At 46.9% G+C, this 17,194-nt stretch overlaps 1 protein-coding gene across 7 annotated transcripts in view; it reads right to left on the reverse strand.

The window, feature by feature from the left end:
* LOC137532296 (NACHT, LRR and PYD domains-containing protein 3-like) overlaps positions 1-17,194 on the reverse strand; it is a 784,203-nt gene that overhangs the window by 661,509 nt on the left and 105,500 nt on the right. The gene's annotated exons all lie outside the window — the stretch shown is intronic.

Here is a 17,194-nt window from a genome sequence, read left to right on the forward strand (position 1 = left end):
CCAGTACACACACCCAGACCTCACAAGGCCCCGAGTACCTGCAATCAACACTCACATGCTGCTTTATACCCACCCATAGCTAAAACCCACATGAAACCCTTTGCCCCCGCTCAGAACCCACGTGAAACACAGGCATCTGCATTCAGCACCCACATGACAACCAGTACTACACTAGCCAATACCCATATGGCATGCTGTACTCACTCCCAAAACTCACTTGGCACCCAATATTTGCACCTAGAACTCACAGGACACCCTATACCACCCATAATCAACTCCCACATCCGCATGGCACAGTACTCACACAGAACCAAGTTATATGCACCTAGTACCCCTCCATGGATGGCACCAAAACAGTAACCAGTACCCACTCATGGGTGGTGGTAAGGGGGCAAAGACTACATTCTGGAGAGAGGGTATTGCATACACAATTAAGCATAATTAATTGACTAGGAACCCTTTTTCCAAATTTGAGCACCACCCCTTTCATAGTTACATAGTTACATAGTTATTTTGGTTGAAAAAAGACATACGTCCATCGAGTTCAACCAGTACAAAGTACAACTCCAGCCCGTCCCCCACATACCCCTGTTGATCCAGAGGAAGGCGAAAAAACCCTTACAAGGCATGGTCCAATTAGCCCCAAATGGGAAAAATTCCTTCCTGACTCCAGATGGCAATCAGATAAAATCCCTGGATCAACATCATTAGGCATAACCTAGTAATTGTAGCCATGGATGTCTTTCAACGCAAGGAAAGCATCTAAGCCCCCTTTAAATGCAGGTATAGAGTTTGCCATAACGACTTCCTGTGGCAATGCATTCCACATCTTAACCACTCTTACTGTAAAGAACCCTTTCCTAAATAAATGGCTAAAACGTTTTTCCTCCATGCGCAGCTCATGTCCTCTAGTCCTTTGAGAAGGCCTAGGGACAAAAAGCTCATCCGCCAAGCTATTATATTGCCCTCTAATGTATTTATACATGTTAATTAGATCTCCTCTAAGGCGCCTTTTCTCTAGACTAAATAAACCCAGTTTATCTAACCTTTCTTGGTAAGCGAGACCTTCCATCCCACGTATCAATTTTGTAGCTCGTCTCTGCACCTGCTCTAAAACTGCAATATCTTTTTTGTATTGTGGTGCCCAGAACTGAATTCCATATTCCAGATGTGGCCTTACTAGAGAGTTAAACAGGGGCAATATTATGCTAGCATCTCGAGTTTTTATTTTCCTTTTAATGCATCCCAAAATTTTGTTCGCTTTAGCTGCAGCGGCTTGGCATTGAGTACGATTATTTAACTTGTTGTCGATGAGTACTCCTAAGTCCTTCTCCAAGTTTGATGTTCCCAACTGTATCCCATTTATTTTGTATGGTGCTAGACCATTGGTACGACCAAAATGCATGACTTTACATTTGTCAACATTGAATTTCATCTGCCATGTATGTGCCCATATAGCCATCCTATCCAGATCCTGTTGCAATATGACACTATCTTCCTGAGAGTTGATGATTCTGCACAATTTTGTATCATCTGCAAAAATAGCAACATTGCTCACTACTGCATCTACTAGGTCATTAATAAATAAATTGAAGAGCACTGGACCCAGTACAGACCCCTGTGGGACCCCACTGCTAACAGTCTCCCATTTTGAGTACGATCCATTGACCACAACTCTTTGTTTTCTGTCCATTAGCCAGTTCCCTATCCATGCACACAAACTCTTCCCCAGTCCTTGCATCCTCAACTTTTGCACCAGACTTCTGTGGGGAACAGTGTCGAAGGCCTTTGCAAAGTCCAAGTATATCACATCTACAGCATTCCCAATATCCATATTAGCATTCACTACCTCATAAAAGCTGAGCATGTTAGTCAAACAGGACCTGTCTTTAGTAAACCCATGTTGATGCTGAGAAATAAGATTATTTTCTACTATGAAGTCATGTATAGTATCTCTTAGTAACCCCTCAAATAGTTTGCATACAACTGATGTTAAGCTTACAGGTCTATAATTTCCTGGATCAGATTTTTTGCCCTTCTTAAATAATGGGAAAACGTGGGCTGTACGCCAATCCACTGGGACTCTGCTAGTTGCAAGAGAGTCACAAAAGATAAGATAAAGGGGCTTAGCTATAACTGAACTTAATTCTCTTAGGACCCGAGGATGCATGCCATCCGGGCCAGGTGCCTTGTCTATTTTTGATTTATTTAGTCTTGCCTTTACTTCTTCCTGCGTTAAGTATTTAATATTACAGTTAGAAGATTGAGACTCTTCTGCCTCTGTAATTTGCAACAGTGCTGTTTCCTTTGTGAAGACAGAAGCAAAGAAAGCATTTAATAACTCTGACTTACCTTGGTCATCCACCATTGAGTTCCCACCCTCATCCTTTAGGATTCCTATACAGTCAACCTTTCTTTTTTTAGAGTTGATGTACTTTTAAAACTTTTTTGGGTTAGATTTGATATCCCTAGCGATTTGATTTTCAGCTTCGATCTTTGCCAGCCTAATTTCTTTTTTACAATTTTTATTGCACTCCTTATAATTGCTTAGTGCAGCCTCAGTCCCCTCCTGTTTTAGGACCTTATAGGCATTCTTTTTCCTCTTCATTTTATCCCTAACCTTTCTATTCATCCATAGAGGCCTTTTTTTATTCCTAGACATTTTGTTTCCATATGGGATATACATACTACAATATTGATTGAGAATACGTTTAAAAGCTTGCCATTTCCCTTCAGTGTCGTCCCCTTGTAGTACATTATCCCAGTTCACCAAACTTAGTGCCTGCCTAATTTGATTGAACTTTGCTTTTCTAAAATTCATAGTTTTAGTGGTCCCGCTGCCCCGTGGCCTATCAGTCACCAGATCAAACGTTATCATGTTGTGATCACTATTTCCCAAATGTTCTTGAACCTGCACATTTGCTACATTATCTGGTCTATTAGAAATGATCAGATCCAGTAACGCATTCCCCCTAGTTGGTTCCGTTACCATTTGAGTCAAGTAATTGTCCTGTAGTGCTGCCAGAAATCTGCTGCTTTTACCAGAATGGGTAGCCTCAATACCCCAGTCAATGTCTGGAAAGTTGAAGTCGCCCATAATTATGACCTCATTTTTACTTGCAGCTTTTTCAATCTGCTGTAGTAATCGCAGTTCTGCAGCTTCATTAATAAGAGGTGGTCTGTAGCATACCCCAATAAGCAATTGGCAACTTTTATTTCCACCATGAATATTTACCCAAACGGACTCCACATCTTCGCAATCTTCCTCCATCTCATCGTTGAGGACAGCTGTAAAAGAATTCTTAACAAAGAGACAAACCCCTCCACCTTTTTTCCCTGTTCTATCCCTCCTAAACACATTGTATCCTTTTAAATTAGCTATCCAGTCATGGCTTTCATCCATCCATGTCTCGGTTATTCCCACAATGTCATAGCCTTTGTCATTCAGAATGAACTCTAGTTCGTCTATTTTATTTGCAAGGCTCCGAGCATTGGTTACCATGCACTTTATATTTTTACCACCACATTTACCAATTTTGTTTACACGAAATGGGCTACTTGAAGTTTTACCAACCTCCTTAATCTTTACACTGTCCCCACCCCCCTCTCCACCCCGCATAATGTTAGGCTCCCACTGTCTTTTTACCTTATCTTGTCTACATATTGAGACTTTATCCTCCCGCCTCCCCCCAGATCCTAGTTTAAAATCTCCTCCAACCGTTTAGCCATCTTCTCCCCCAATGCAGCTGCACCCTCCCCATTAAGGTGCAGCCCATCCCTGCTGTAGAACCTGTAGCCGACTGCAAAGTCTGCCCAGTTCTCCAGGAACCCAAACCCTTCCTTCCTACACCAATTTCTCAGCCACTTATTTAACTACCTAAGCTCCATCTGTCTCTCAGATGTAGCGCGTGGCACTGGCAGTATTTCAGAGAACACCACCTTGGAGGTCCTTGCTTTAAGTTTATCTCCAAGTACCTGAAAGTCATTTTTGAGGACCTTCCATCTCCCACTAACTTTGTAATTGGTGCCAATGTGTACCATGACAGCTGGGTCTTCCCCAGCCCCACCCAATAATCTGTCAATTCTTTCCGCTACATGCCGAACCCGAGCACCCGGGAGGCAACAGACTGTACGGCATTCACGGTTTCTTCGACAGATTACTAGAGTTGAGCTGAAATTTTCGAAATTTTGCATTACTAAAATTACGCATGCGAAATTTGCGATTACGATGCGAAATTACAGTAGCGTAATTGCCATTAAAATCGTAATTGAAAATACCGTAAGCGTAATTTTCAACGCGTAATTTCGCGTTTCATTCATGCCGTAATTTCGCATTAAACGCTACCGTAATTTCGCGTTAAACCGTAACGCTCCGTATAATATAAAAAAGCCGCCGACTTTAAGGGTTAATAGCAAAGCCCCCTTAAATGCTAAGAGCCTCAAATTTGGAGAATATATTAAGGAGATCAGGCGGAATAAGAGGAAAAAATTTTTTTCAAAAAGACCTTATAGTTTTTGAGAAAATCGATGTTAAAGTTTCAAAGGAAAAATATAAACATTTAAAAACCCGCCGACTTTAACGGTTAATAGCAAAGCCTGCTTAAAGTTTAGGAACACCAAATTCCCAGGGTATATTAAGGGGATCAGTGGGAATAAGAGGAAATTTTTTTTTTCAAAAAGACCTTATAGTTTTTGAGAAAATCGATTTTTAAGTTTCAAGGGCGAAAATGTCTTTTAAATGCAGAAAATGTCCGTTTTTTTTGCACAGGTAACAATAGTGTATTATTTTCATAGATTCCCCCAAGTGGGAAGAGTTTTACTTACTTCGTTCTGAGTGTGGGAAATATAAAAAAAAAACGACGTGGGGTCCCCCCTCCCAGACCTCTTTAACCCCTTGTCCCCCATGCAGGCTGGGATAGCCAGAATGCGGAGCACCGGCCGCGTGGGGCTCCGCACCCTGACTATACCAGCCCGCATGGTCCATGGATTGGGGGGTCTCGGAAGGGGAGGGGCAGCCAAGCTTTCCCCTCCCCCTCCGAGCCCTTGTCCAATCCAAGGACAAGGGGCTCTTCTCCACCTCCGATGGGCGGTGGAGGTGGAGGCCGCGATTTCCTGGGGGGGGAGGTTCATGGTGGAATCTGGGAGTCCCCTTTAAAAAGGGGTCCCCCAGATGCCCACCCCCCCCTCCCAGGAGAAATGAGTATAGAGGTACTTGTACCCCTTACCCATTTCCTTTAAGAGTTAAAAGTAAATAAACACACAAACACTTAGAAAAAGTATTTTAATTGAACAAAAAACATAACCACGAAAAAAGTCCTTTAATATTCTTAATTAACCATTAATACTTACCTGTCCCTTTAAATAAATGATCCCTCGAAATAGCCTCGGAAATGTTCTATCAGTTACAATGTAACAACTTTGTTACATTGTAACTACGCCGCACCCGACGTCACCCGACGTCACCCGCCGCACGGACCCGACAGAGCTCTGAGCTATATAGCTCAGAGCTCTGAGAAGCATCTTAGTATTTTGGCTCCAAGGAGCCCCATTGGTCCTTAGCAGACCAATGGGGTCCTTCAAATCAAAAGGAACCCCATTGGTCTGCTAAGGACCAATGGGGCTCCTTAGAGCCAAAATACAAAGATGCTTCTCAGAGCTCTGAGCTATATAGCTCAGAGCTCTGTCGGGTCCGGACTCCGTGCAGGACGCTAAGTCCCCGCCGGCTCCGCTGCCCTCCCCGCCCACATCTGTCACCCACATGTGAGTGACATGTGGGTGACATGTGGGAGAGGCGGGGAGGGCAGCGGAGGCGGCGGGGACTTAGCGTCCTGCACGGACTGAGTCCGGACCCGACAGAGCTCTGAGCTATATAGCTCAGAGCTCTGAGAAGCATCTTTGTATTTTGGCTCCAAGGAGCCCCATTGGTCCTTAGCAGACCAATGGGGTTCCTTTTGATTTGAAGGAACCCCATTGGTCTGCTAAGGACCAATGGGGCTCCTTGGAGCCAAAATACAAAGATGCTTCTCAGAGCTCTGAGCTATATAGCTCAGAGCTCTGTCGGGTCCGTGCGGCGGGTGAGCGGCGGGTGATGTCGGGTGCGGCGTAGTTACAATGTAACAAAGTTGTTACATTGTAATAACTTTGTTACATTGTAACTGATAGAACATTTCCGAGGCTATTTCGAGGGATCATTTATTTAAAGGGACAGGTAAGTATTAATGGTTAATTAAGAATATTAAAGGACTTTTTTCGTGGTTATGTTTTTTGTTCAATTAAAATACTTTTTCTAAGTGTTTGTGTGTTTATTTACTTTTAACTCTTAAAGGAAATGGGTAAGGGGTACAAGTACCTCTATACTCATTTCTCCTGGGAGGGGGGGTGGGCATCTGGGGGACCCCTTTTTAAAGGGGACTCCCAGATTCCACCATGAACCTCCCCCCCAGGAAATCGCGGCCTCCACCTCCACCGCCCATCGGAGGTGGAGAAGAGCCCCTTGTCCTTGGATTGGACAAGGGCTCGGAGGGGGAGGGGAAAGCTTGGCTGCCCCTCCCCTTCCGAGACCCCCCAATTCATGGACCATGCGGGCTGGTATAGTCAGGGTGCGGAGCCCCACGCGGCCGGTGCTCCGCATTCTGGCTATCCCAGCCTGCATGGGGGACAAGGGGTTAAAGAGGTCTGGGAGGGGGGACCCCACGTCGTTTTTTTTTAATATTTCCCACACTCAGAACGAAGTAAGTAAAACTCTTCCCACTTGGGGGAATCTATGAAAATAATACACTATTGTTACCTGTGCAAAAAAAACTGACATTTTCTGCATTTAAAAGACATTTTCGCCCTTGAAACTTAAAAATCGATTTTCTCAAAAACTATAAGGTATTTTTGAAAAAAAAATTTTTCCTCTTATTCCCACTGATCCCCTTAATATACCCTGGGAATTTGGTGTTCCTAAACTTTAAGCAGGCTTTGCTATTAACCGTTAAAGTCGGCGGGTTTTTAAATGTTTACATTTTTCCTTTGAAACTTTAACATCGATTTTCTCAAAAACTATAAGGTCTTTTTGAAAAAAAAAATTTTTTCCTCTTATTCCACCTGATCTCCTTAATATATTCTCCAAATTTGAGGCTCTTAGCATTTAAGGGGGCTTTGCTATTAACCCTTAAAGTCGGCGGCTACCTAACATTGATACATGCGTCAACTTTTCCGCTTCGGGAGCATGACCATACGCATTCATTTCGTAATAACCGTTGCAATGCGAAAATTACGCGAAAATTACGGTTACGCGAAATTTCGCGAAATCCTTCTTCATTACGATTATGTACTTACGGCCATAAACGTAATTACACTAATTACGCGAAATTTCGCGAAATCGTAATTACTCCATTACGCTCATCTCTACAGATTACCCTATCTGTGCGCCTAATAATTGAATCCCCTACCACCAGTACCTGTCTAGCCTTAGCTGCACTCCTATTCCCTTTCTCGTTACAGCAGTCTGCCCCTTGGTTGCTAAGGAGCACATCCTGCTGCAGCATTGCTACTCCTGAATCATCCTCCCCAATATTACGCAAACAAGCATACTTATTAGTGAGGGACAACTCGGGACTAGCCTCCCTGTCACTTTTTCCCCTACCCCTTCTAACTGTGACCCAACTAGCGGCTACCTCTGCTTCTTGCTCCAGCTTTACTCCACCCACCTCATCTTCACCGATTCCATCCAGTGTCTGGATCGTGAGATCCAAGCTCATCTCCATGTTGTGTATGCGTCTCAGTGTTGCGAGATGCTTATTTAGCTCTGCGACTTCCGCCTCTAACTGAGCAACACGCACACACCCAGGGCAACAGTAAACACCCTCAATCCGCTGATCAAGGCATGCATACATGTCACAGGATGTACACTGTACAGCATAGTCCAACATGATGACTATTGTGTGGGGAAATTTTATTTAAAGTAAACTGTGGCGGTAAAAGTTGAAACGGGAGAGGGAGTGAAGTTCGGGAGTGAGTGCAGCTGGGGTGGAAGAGGGGGAGGGGTGGAGGGGGAGTGAGTGAAGTTGGAGTGGAGGAGGGGGAGTGAGTAAGGTTGGGGTGGAGGAGGGGGAGTGGAGGAGGGGGAGTGAGTAAAGTTGGGGTGGAGGAGGGGGAGTGAGTGAAGCTGGGGTGGAGTCCTCAAAACTTAAAGACTACACCACAACGTGTTAGCACATCCTAACCAATGCAAGGAACCGCAATATTTAACTTTTTTTTTTATTTTTTTTTACCTGCTTCCTCTCACCTCTATCTTTGTGCCTGTGTTCTAACGCCTGTTTTTAACGCCTATGCCACTTGTGTTGAAGCCACTTAGTGAGCAAGCCACAGACTGAGCAAGCTCAGTACTGAGTCCTGAAGCTGACCAAATACCTCCAGTTACAGCTAATCCCTCCCCCTAGCTAATTACCTGCCTGTTGCAAGCACACTAGAGGGAAAAAAAATGTACTTTTAAAAACTTTTAAAACGAACACTTGCGGCTAGATATCTGATGAACTGCAATGCACAAGCCTACCAGATATCAAAGCAGCAAAACACAAATTTACAAACAACAGCAATATAATATAATCAGAGCTCACAATTCCCAGCAGTGAAGTGAAACAGCCCACCACCAAGATTAAGGTTTCCTGCAGTGTCCTCCCATCCTATAGAATGTCCCCAGGTGTCCTGCACTGTCCCCCCATCCTATAGAATGTTCCCAGGTGCCCTGCAGTGTCCTCCCATCCTATAGAATGTTCTCAGGTGCCCTGCAGTATCCCACCATCCTATAGAATGTCCCCAAGTGCACTGCAGTGTCTTCCCATCCTATAGAATGTCCCCAGGAGCCCTGAAGTTTCCTCCCATCCTACAGAATGTTCCCAGGTGCTCTGCAGTGTCCCCCTATCCTATAGAATGTTCCCAGGTGCACTGCAGTGTCTTCCCATCCTACAGAATGTCTCCAGGTGCCCTACAGTGTCCTCCCATTATACAGAATGTTACTAGGTGCCCTTCAGTGTCCCCCATACTATAGAATATTCCCACGTACCCTGTAGTGTCCTTCCATCCTACAGAATGTCCCCAGCAATGCCTCCCATCCTATACAATGTCCCCAGGTGCCCTGCAGTGTCCCCACATCTTATAGAATGTCCCCAGGTGCCCTGCAGTGTCCTCCCATCCTACAGAATGTCCCCAGGTGCCCTGCAGTGACCTCCCATCCTCTAGAATGTCCCCAGGTGCCCTGCAATGTTCTCCCATCCTATAGAATGTCCCCAGGTGCTCTGCAGTGTCCTCCCATCCTCTAGAATGTCCCCAGGTGCCTTGCAATGTTCTCCCATCCTATAGAATGTCCCCAGGTGCCCCGCAGTGTCTTCCCATACTATAGAATGTCCCGAGGTGCCCTGCAGTGTCCTCACATCCTATAGAATGTCCCCAGGTGCCCTGCAGTGTCCTCCCATCCTATAGAATGTCCCCAGGTGCCCTGCAGTGTCTTCTCTTCCTATAGAATGTTCCTAGGTGCTCTGCAGTCTCCCAACATCTTATAGAATGTCCCCAGGTGCCCTGCAGTGTCCTCCCATCCTACAGAATGTCCCCAGGTGCCCTGCAGTGTCCTCCCATCCTATAGAATGTCCCCAGGCGCCCTACAGTGTCCTCCCACCCTACACAATGTCCCCAGGTGCCCTGCAGTGTCCTCCCATCCTGTAGAATGTCCCCAGTTACCCTGCAGTGTCCTCCCATCCTACAGAATGTCCCCAAGTGCACTGCAGTGTCTTCCCATCCTATAGAATGTCCCCAGGCGCCCTAAATGTCCTCCCATCCCATAGAATGTTCCCGGCCGCCCTGCGGTCTTCTCCCATCCCATAGAAGGTCCCCAGGTGCCCTGCAGTGTCCTCCCACCCTACACAATGTCCCCAGGTGCCCTGCAGTGTCCTCCCATCCTGTAGAATGTCCCCAGTTACCCTGCAGTGTCCTCCCATCCTACAGAATGTCCCCAAGTGCACTGCAGTGTCTTCCCATCCTATAGAATGTCCCCAGGTGCCCTGCAGTGTCCTCCCATCCTATAGAATGTCCCCAAGTGCACTGCAGTGTCTTCCCATCCTATAGAATGTCCCCAGGTGCCCAGAAGTTTCCTCCCATCCTACAGAATGTTCCCAGGTGCTCTGCAGTGTCCCCCCATCCTATAGAATGTTCCCAGGTGCACTGCAGTGTCCTCCCATCCTACAGAATGTCCCCAGGTGCCCTGCAGTGCCCCCCATCGTATAGAATGTCCCCAGGTGCCATGCAGTGTCGTCCCACCCTATAGAATGTCCCCAGGTGCCCTGCAGTGTCCTCCCATCCTATATAATGTTCCCAGGTGCCCAGTAGTGTCCTCCCATCCTATAGAATGTCCACAGCAGTGCCTCCCATCCTATACAATGTCCCCAGGTGCCCTGCAGTGTCCTCACATCCTATAGAATGTCCCCAGGTGCCCTGCAGTGACCTCCCATCCTCTAGAATGTCCCCAGGTGACCTGCAGTGTCTTCTCATCCTATAGAATGTTCCTAGGTGCTCTGCAATGTCCCCACATCTTATAGAATGTCCCCAGGTGCCCTGCAGTGTCCTCCCATCCTACAGAATGTCCCCAGGTGCCCTGCAGTGTCCTCCCATCCTATAGAATGTCCCCAGGCACCCTACAGTGTCCTCTCATCCCATAGAATGTTCCCAGCCGCCCTGCAGTGTCCTCCCACCCTACACAATGTCCCTAGGTGCCCTGCAGTGTCCTCCCATCCTGTAGAATGTCCCCAGTTACCCTGCAGTGTCCTCCCATCCTACAGAATGTCCCCAAGTGCACTGCAGTGTCCTCCCATCCTATAGAATGTCCCCAAGTGCACTGCAGTTTCTTCCCATCCTATAGAATGTCCCCAGGTGCCCTGAAGTTTCCTCCCATCCTACAGAATGTTCCCAGGTGCTCTGCAGTGTCCCCCCATCCTATAGAAAGTTCCCAGGTGCACTGCAGTGTCCTCCCATCCTACAGAATGTCCCCAGGTGCCCTGCAGTGCCCTCCATCGTATAGAATGTCCCCAGGTGCCATGCAGTGTCGTCCCACCCTATAGAATGTCCCCAGGTGCCCTGCAGTGTCCTCCCATCCTATAGAATGTCCCCAGGTGCCCTGCAATGTTCTCCCATCCTATAGAATGTCCCCAGGTGCTCTGCAGTGTCCTCCCATCCTATAGAATGTCCCCAGGTGCCCTGCAGTATCCTCCCATCCTATAGAATGTTCCCCGGTGCCCTGTAGTGTCCTCCCATCCTATAGAATGTCCACAGCAGTGCCTCCCATCCTATAGAATGTCCCCAGGTGCCCTGCTGTGTCTTCAAATCCCATAGAATGTCCCCAGGTGCCCTGCAGTGACCTCCCATCCTATAGAATGTCCCCAGGTGCCCTGCAGCGTCTTCTCATCCTATAGAATGTTCCTAAGTGCTCTGCAGTGTCCCCACATCTTATAGAATGTCCCCAGGTGCCCTGCAGTGTCCTCCCATCCTACAGAATGTCCCCAGGTGCCCTGCAGTGTCCTCCCATCCTATAGAATGTCCCCAGGCGCCCTACAGTGTCCTCCCATCCCATAGAATGTTCCCAGCCGCCCTGCAGTCTTCTCCCATCCCATAGAAGGTCCCCAGGTGCCCTGCAGTGTCCTCCCACCCTACACAATGTCCCCAGGTGCCCTGCAGTGTCCTCCCATCCTGTAGAATGTCCCCAGTTACCCTGCAGTGTCCTCCCATCCTATAGAATGTCCCCAGGTGCCCTGCAGTATCCTCCCATCCTATAGAATGTTCCCAGGTGCCCTGTAGTGTCCTCCCATCCTATAGAATGTCCACAGCAGTGCCTCCCATCCTATACAATGGCCCCCAGGTGCCCTGCAGTGTCTTCAAATCCTATAGAATGTCCCCAGGTGCCCTGCAGTGTCCTCACATCCTATAGAATGTCCCCAGGTGCCCTGCAGTGACCTCCCATCCTATAGAATGTCCCCAGGTGACCTGCAGTGTCTTCTCATCCTATAGAATGTTCCTAGGTGCTCTGTAATGTCCCCACATCTTATAGAATGTCCCCAGGTGCCCTGCAGTGTCCTCCCATCCTACAGAATGTCCCCAGGTGCCCTGCAGTGTCCTCCCATCCTATAGAATGTCCCCAGCCACCCTGCAGTCTTCTCCCATCACATAGAAGGTTCCCAGGTGCCCTGCAGTGTCCTCCCACCCTACACAATGTTCCTAGGTGTCCTGCAGTGTCCTCCCATCTTGTAGAATGTCCCCAGTTACCCTGCAGTGTCCTCCCATCCTACAGAATGTCCCCAAGTGCACTGCAGTGTCCTCCCATCCTAAAGAATGTCCCCAAGTGCACTGCAGTGTCTTCCCGTCCTATAGAATGTCCCCAGGTGCCCTGAAGTTTCCTCCCATCCTACAGAATGTTCTCAGGTGCTCTGCAGTGTCCCCCCATCCCATAGAATGTTCCCAGGTGCACTGCAGTGTCCTCCCATCCTACAGAATGTCCCCAGGTGCCCTGCAGTGCCCTCCATCGTATAGAATGTCCCCAGGTGCCATGCAGTGTCGTCCCACCCTATAGAATGTCCCCAGGTGCTCTGCAGTGTCCTCCCATCCTATAGAATGTCCCCAGGTGCCCTGTAGTGTCCTCCCATCCTATAGAATGTCCACAGCAGTGCCTCCCATCCTATACAATGTCCCCAGGTGCCCTGCAGTGTCTTCAAATCCCATAGAATGTCCCCAGGTGCCCTGCAGTGACCTCACATCCTATTGAATGTCCCCAGGCGCCCTACAGTGTCCTCCCATCCCATAGAATGTTCCCAGCCGCCCTGCAGTCTTCTTCCATCCCATAGAAGGTCCCCAGGTGCCCTGCAGTGTCCTCCCACCCTACACAATGTCCCCAGGTGCCCTCCCATCCTGTAGAATGTCCCCAGTTACCCTGCAGTGTCCTCCCATCCTACAGAATGTCCCCAAGTGCACTGCAGTGTCTTCCCATCCTATAGAATGTCCCCAGGTGCCCTGCAGTGTCCTCCCATCCTATAGAATGTCCCCAAGTGCACTGCAGTGTCTTCCCATCCTATAGAATGTCCCCAGGTGCCCTGAAGTTTCCTCCCATCCTACAGAATGTTCCCAGGTGCTCTGCAGTGTCTTCCCATCCTACAGAATGTTCCCAGGTGCACTGCAGTGTCTTCCCATCCTACAGAATGTCTCCAGGTTCCCTACAGTGTCCTCCCATTATACAGAATGTTACTAGGTGCCCTGCAGTGTCCCCCATCCTATAGAATGTTCCCACGTACCCTGTAGTGTCCTTCCATCCTATAGAATGTCCCCAGCAGTGCCTCCCATCCTATACAATGTCCCCAGGTGCCCTGCAGTGTCCTCCCATCCTACAGAATGTTCCCAGGTGCCCTGCAGTGTCCTCCCACCCTACAGAATGTTCCCAGGTGCCCTGCAGTGTCCTCACTTCCTATAGAATGTCCCAGGTGCCCTGCAGTGTCCTCCCATCCTATAGAATGTCCTCAGGTATAGGGAGCTGAGATATATAGAAAAATTGCAAAACTGTATTTATCAAAAATTACATAGCAAGTGCATAATCAATTACCACATGATTAAAATCAATTAAAACTTATGATTCCATAGCCCTAATCATAAACCAGACCAATTAATTGCGGGCAGCATAATTTGCAGGTGCACCTCACTGGCGAACGGAGGGGGCTATTCCGGGTGTCTGGAACCTCCCCCCTGCTGAGAGCTGTGTATTCAGCCAGGGAAGCCAGCATAATATAAACAGCCTCATTTTCCCTCCCTTCTTACTTCAGGTGCCTCCCTCCAGCTAATAGAATGAGAGAGGCAGCCCAGCTTCCCCCACAAGAAGATGCTGGTTGCAGTGAGAGAATGTTGATTCTGGAGTCCCAGACTCTCCACAGCACAGAAGTGTCAGACATGATGCAATTAGAGGGCAGGCAAGCTGGTAAATATACACAGCATGATGCAGAGCTTGCCTGGACTCAGGGTCCGTGGGCAAACATCTGTCTGGTCTCTCCTCATTGTTATAATGACTGCATGTGTGGATAAGGTGTTAAACAAGTTGAAAAGTTTTTGACAGTCCCTAGACTCCAGGAGGGCTTCTTTCTGACTTGGGTGAGAGACTGACAGGGACAGGAGTCCGATTACAGGCAAGTAACATGTCTGATGTGGGACTGCAATACAGATAAGTTCTCTGCTCCATCTCAAGCTATTCTCAATTTCTCCACTCCTATCTCTGGGCTAGTGCAATGCCAAAATGACAATAGCAATCGCTAGCAATTTGTGAGTGTGAGTTTGTGAAGCGAATTTTCACAGCGATTTTTGAATGAATCGCTCAAAAACATGCTACATGCAGTATACGTGCGATTTTGAAAAAGTCACAACGCTGCTGTGGGAACACCCACATAGAGTAACATTAGCCAAGCGCTTTTCAAATCACTGTTGATTTGAAAAACGCTCAGAAGCACTCTTGGTGTGCACCAGCCTCCTTCATTCACCTTTGTTTCCCTCTTCCCCTAGTGCTGGCTGTATCTTCTTGTCATACAGGAAAGCTAAATAAAAGTGCAATCCTGGTGAGGCAAAATATTATTATTTAGTATTTATATAGCGCCGCCATCTTCCGCAGATGCATATATCCCTGCATCATATGGCTATCGCTTGTGCTATGTGACACTATGTAGCATATTCCACTGAATTGTCCAAACTAAGTCTATCTCCCGTTCCTCTCTCGAGGAGCTGTTCCAGCGATGTCCCCCGTTCAAATGTGCTGCTTCCAGAAGCCCTCAGAAACACTCGTGTCCTTGAGTACTTCCAAAGATAGGCAGCTCCGTAATACGCCAGCGCACTTTTGTGCATGGGCAGTATGGAGCCACCTGTATTCGGAAACACTCGGGGACATAAGTGCTTCTGGACCTTTCAGGAATCCCCCCCTTAAAAATCCTGCGTTTGCCCCTGCACCTATTGTCCCGGTATAAGCATGCATTAATAATCTTCAGGCCCCTTTAATTCCAGATATGATAGGCTATAGAGCGTCATCCATTCATTCATAGAGCAATATCTTCAATTCACCCTATATTCACATTGAATTGTATTGCCTCTCATCCACATAAAGATTCACTGGAAACACCCACATTACATGTAGCATCTAGCTACACAACCTTGTTGGCCTTAAACTACCACCAGAGCGTGATTTAGGCATATAGCATTCAGCAGATAGCAAAGCAATAGTAAGCCGGCACTTTCCTTATATCAAACTTTGATGAGATCATTCCGATCAATGTAGCAGTTACTCGCGTGCCCTAGCAGATAAACCAGGGACTAGGTCAGCAGCACAACAAAGTTCATATTGAAACAATCTTCTGCGGCGGTCCTGTCCAGCCGCCGCATCTGCGGGACGCCCGGGAGTCCGGCCAAACTAAGGAAGAGGGGCGGAGGCTAGGGTGAATCGCTGCAGCCACAGAGGTGGCGGGATGACGTCACAGAGCACGTGACGCGTTTCGCCAATAGGCTTCTTCAGACGTGCATGGACGGAAGCAGAGTACATCTCATACTTATATTCATCTGATAGATGCCGCCCACTCCCTTGCGTATAGCGTAGATACTGACTATGCTGATTATGAGACAAACAGACTCCATCTAGTGGCTATTTTTGAAAGAGGCAGGTGGAACAGTTCAGACAGGAGAATACTGGAACTCCAAAACCATTTTTAAAGGAATACTTTTAGATTCACATCACAGTTCATGCCTTTTGGCTGCATAGAGCCACATTTATAAATCCAGAATGATTCTTTTTTCAATAACTGACGGTCAAAATCACCTCTCGTTGGGCTTATATTCAATTAATAAATTCCTTTTGCTTTTAGGAATCTAGGGTCTGAATTATGAAACATTTTAAAGTGCATTGCCACTGGGCTTTTTCACAGCCGGATTTAATGTTGTTGACATGTTCCTGTATCCTATTTCTCATAGGTCTGTATGTTTTACCAATATAGATTTTATTGCAGCTGCACCTCAACTGGTACACTACTTTGTCTTAACCACAATCTATATATTCTTTAATCTTAAAGGTTTCTGAACCATCATAATTAGGAACAACATCTCGCTTTTCCATATATGGACACATAGAGCAGTTACAACAGCGAAACATTCCCTTTTTATTTTTCCTCACCAATCCTGGTCGATTTTTTGGTTTAAACTCACTGCTCACAAGCACATCCGAAAGATTCCAACCACGCCTTGCTGCAATATGAGGGTATTCTCCCACCAATTCTCTAATAATTGGATCTCTGCCTAACAGATGCCAATGTTTAGAAAGTATATTTTTAATTTCGTTATAGTGAGATCCGTAGGTGGTCACAATTCGGACCACATCTGGATCGTTATTGGCCCCCCTAATGTTTGATTTTTTGGATAACAATTCAGAACGCCTCTTTGAAAGAGCCTTATGATAGGCTCTATTAATAATATGTCTAGGGTACCCTCTAGCTAACAATCTAGTTTTAAGGTCCTCTGCTTCAATTTTAAAGTCTTCAATTTCACTACAGTTGCGTCGCAACCGCATTAACTGTCCAGTAGGTACAGCCCATTTTTGCGCCGGCAAGTGTGCACTTTGGGCAGCTAACAAGGTGTTACCTGCAGTCTCCTTACGGAATGTGCTCGTGACCAACGAGTTCCCAACTTTCTTGATCTTCAGATCCAAGAATGAAATCTCTAAATCACTGAAGGTATAAGTCAAAAATATATTTCTATCGTTGTTGTTCAATTCATCAACAAATTCTCGTAATTGGCTTTCAGTACCTTTCCAGACAACAAGTATGTCGTCCACATACCTAAGCCAGAGGGTGACGTGCTTCCGGTACCCACGCATACCCCCAACCACGACCTCCTCTCAGAAGCCGAGGTGTAGGCATGCGTAGGACGGGGAGCACGCCGCCCCCATAGCTACGCCATTTTTATGTCTGTATAGTTCCCCTTTAAATTCAAAATAATTGTAATTTAGTATTAATTTCATCATGTCCATAACATATTCAGAATGCTCTTGCTGATCTCCATATTTTTTTCCCAGATAATAGTTTAGTGCTTCTAGGCCCTTTTGGTGCGGGATGGACGTGAAGAGAGACTCCACGTCCAGACCCACCAACAGCCAATCTTTTTC

Source organism: Hyperolius riggenbachi, chromosome 1 (assembly GCF_040937935.1).
Source record: "Hyperolius riggenbachi isolate aHypRig1 chromosome 1, aHypRig1.pri, whole genome shotgun sequence".
Classification (NCBI taxonomy): domain Eukaryota; kingdom Metazoa; phylum Chordata; class Amphibia; order Anura; family Hyperoliidae; genus Hyperolius; species Hyperolius riggenbachi.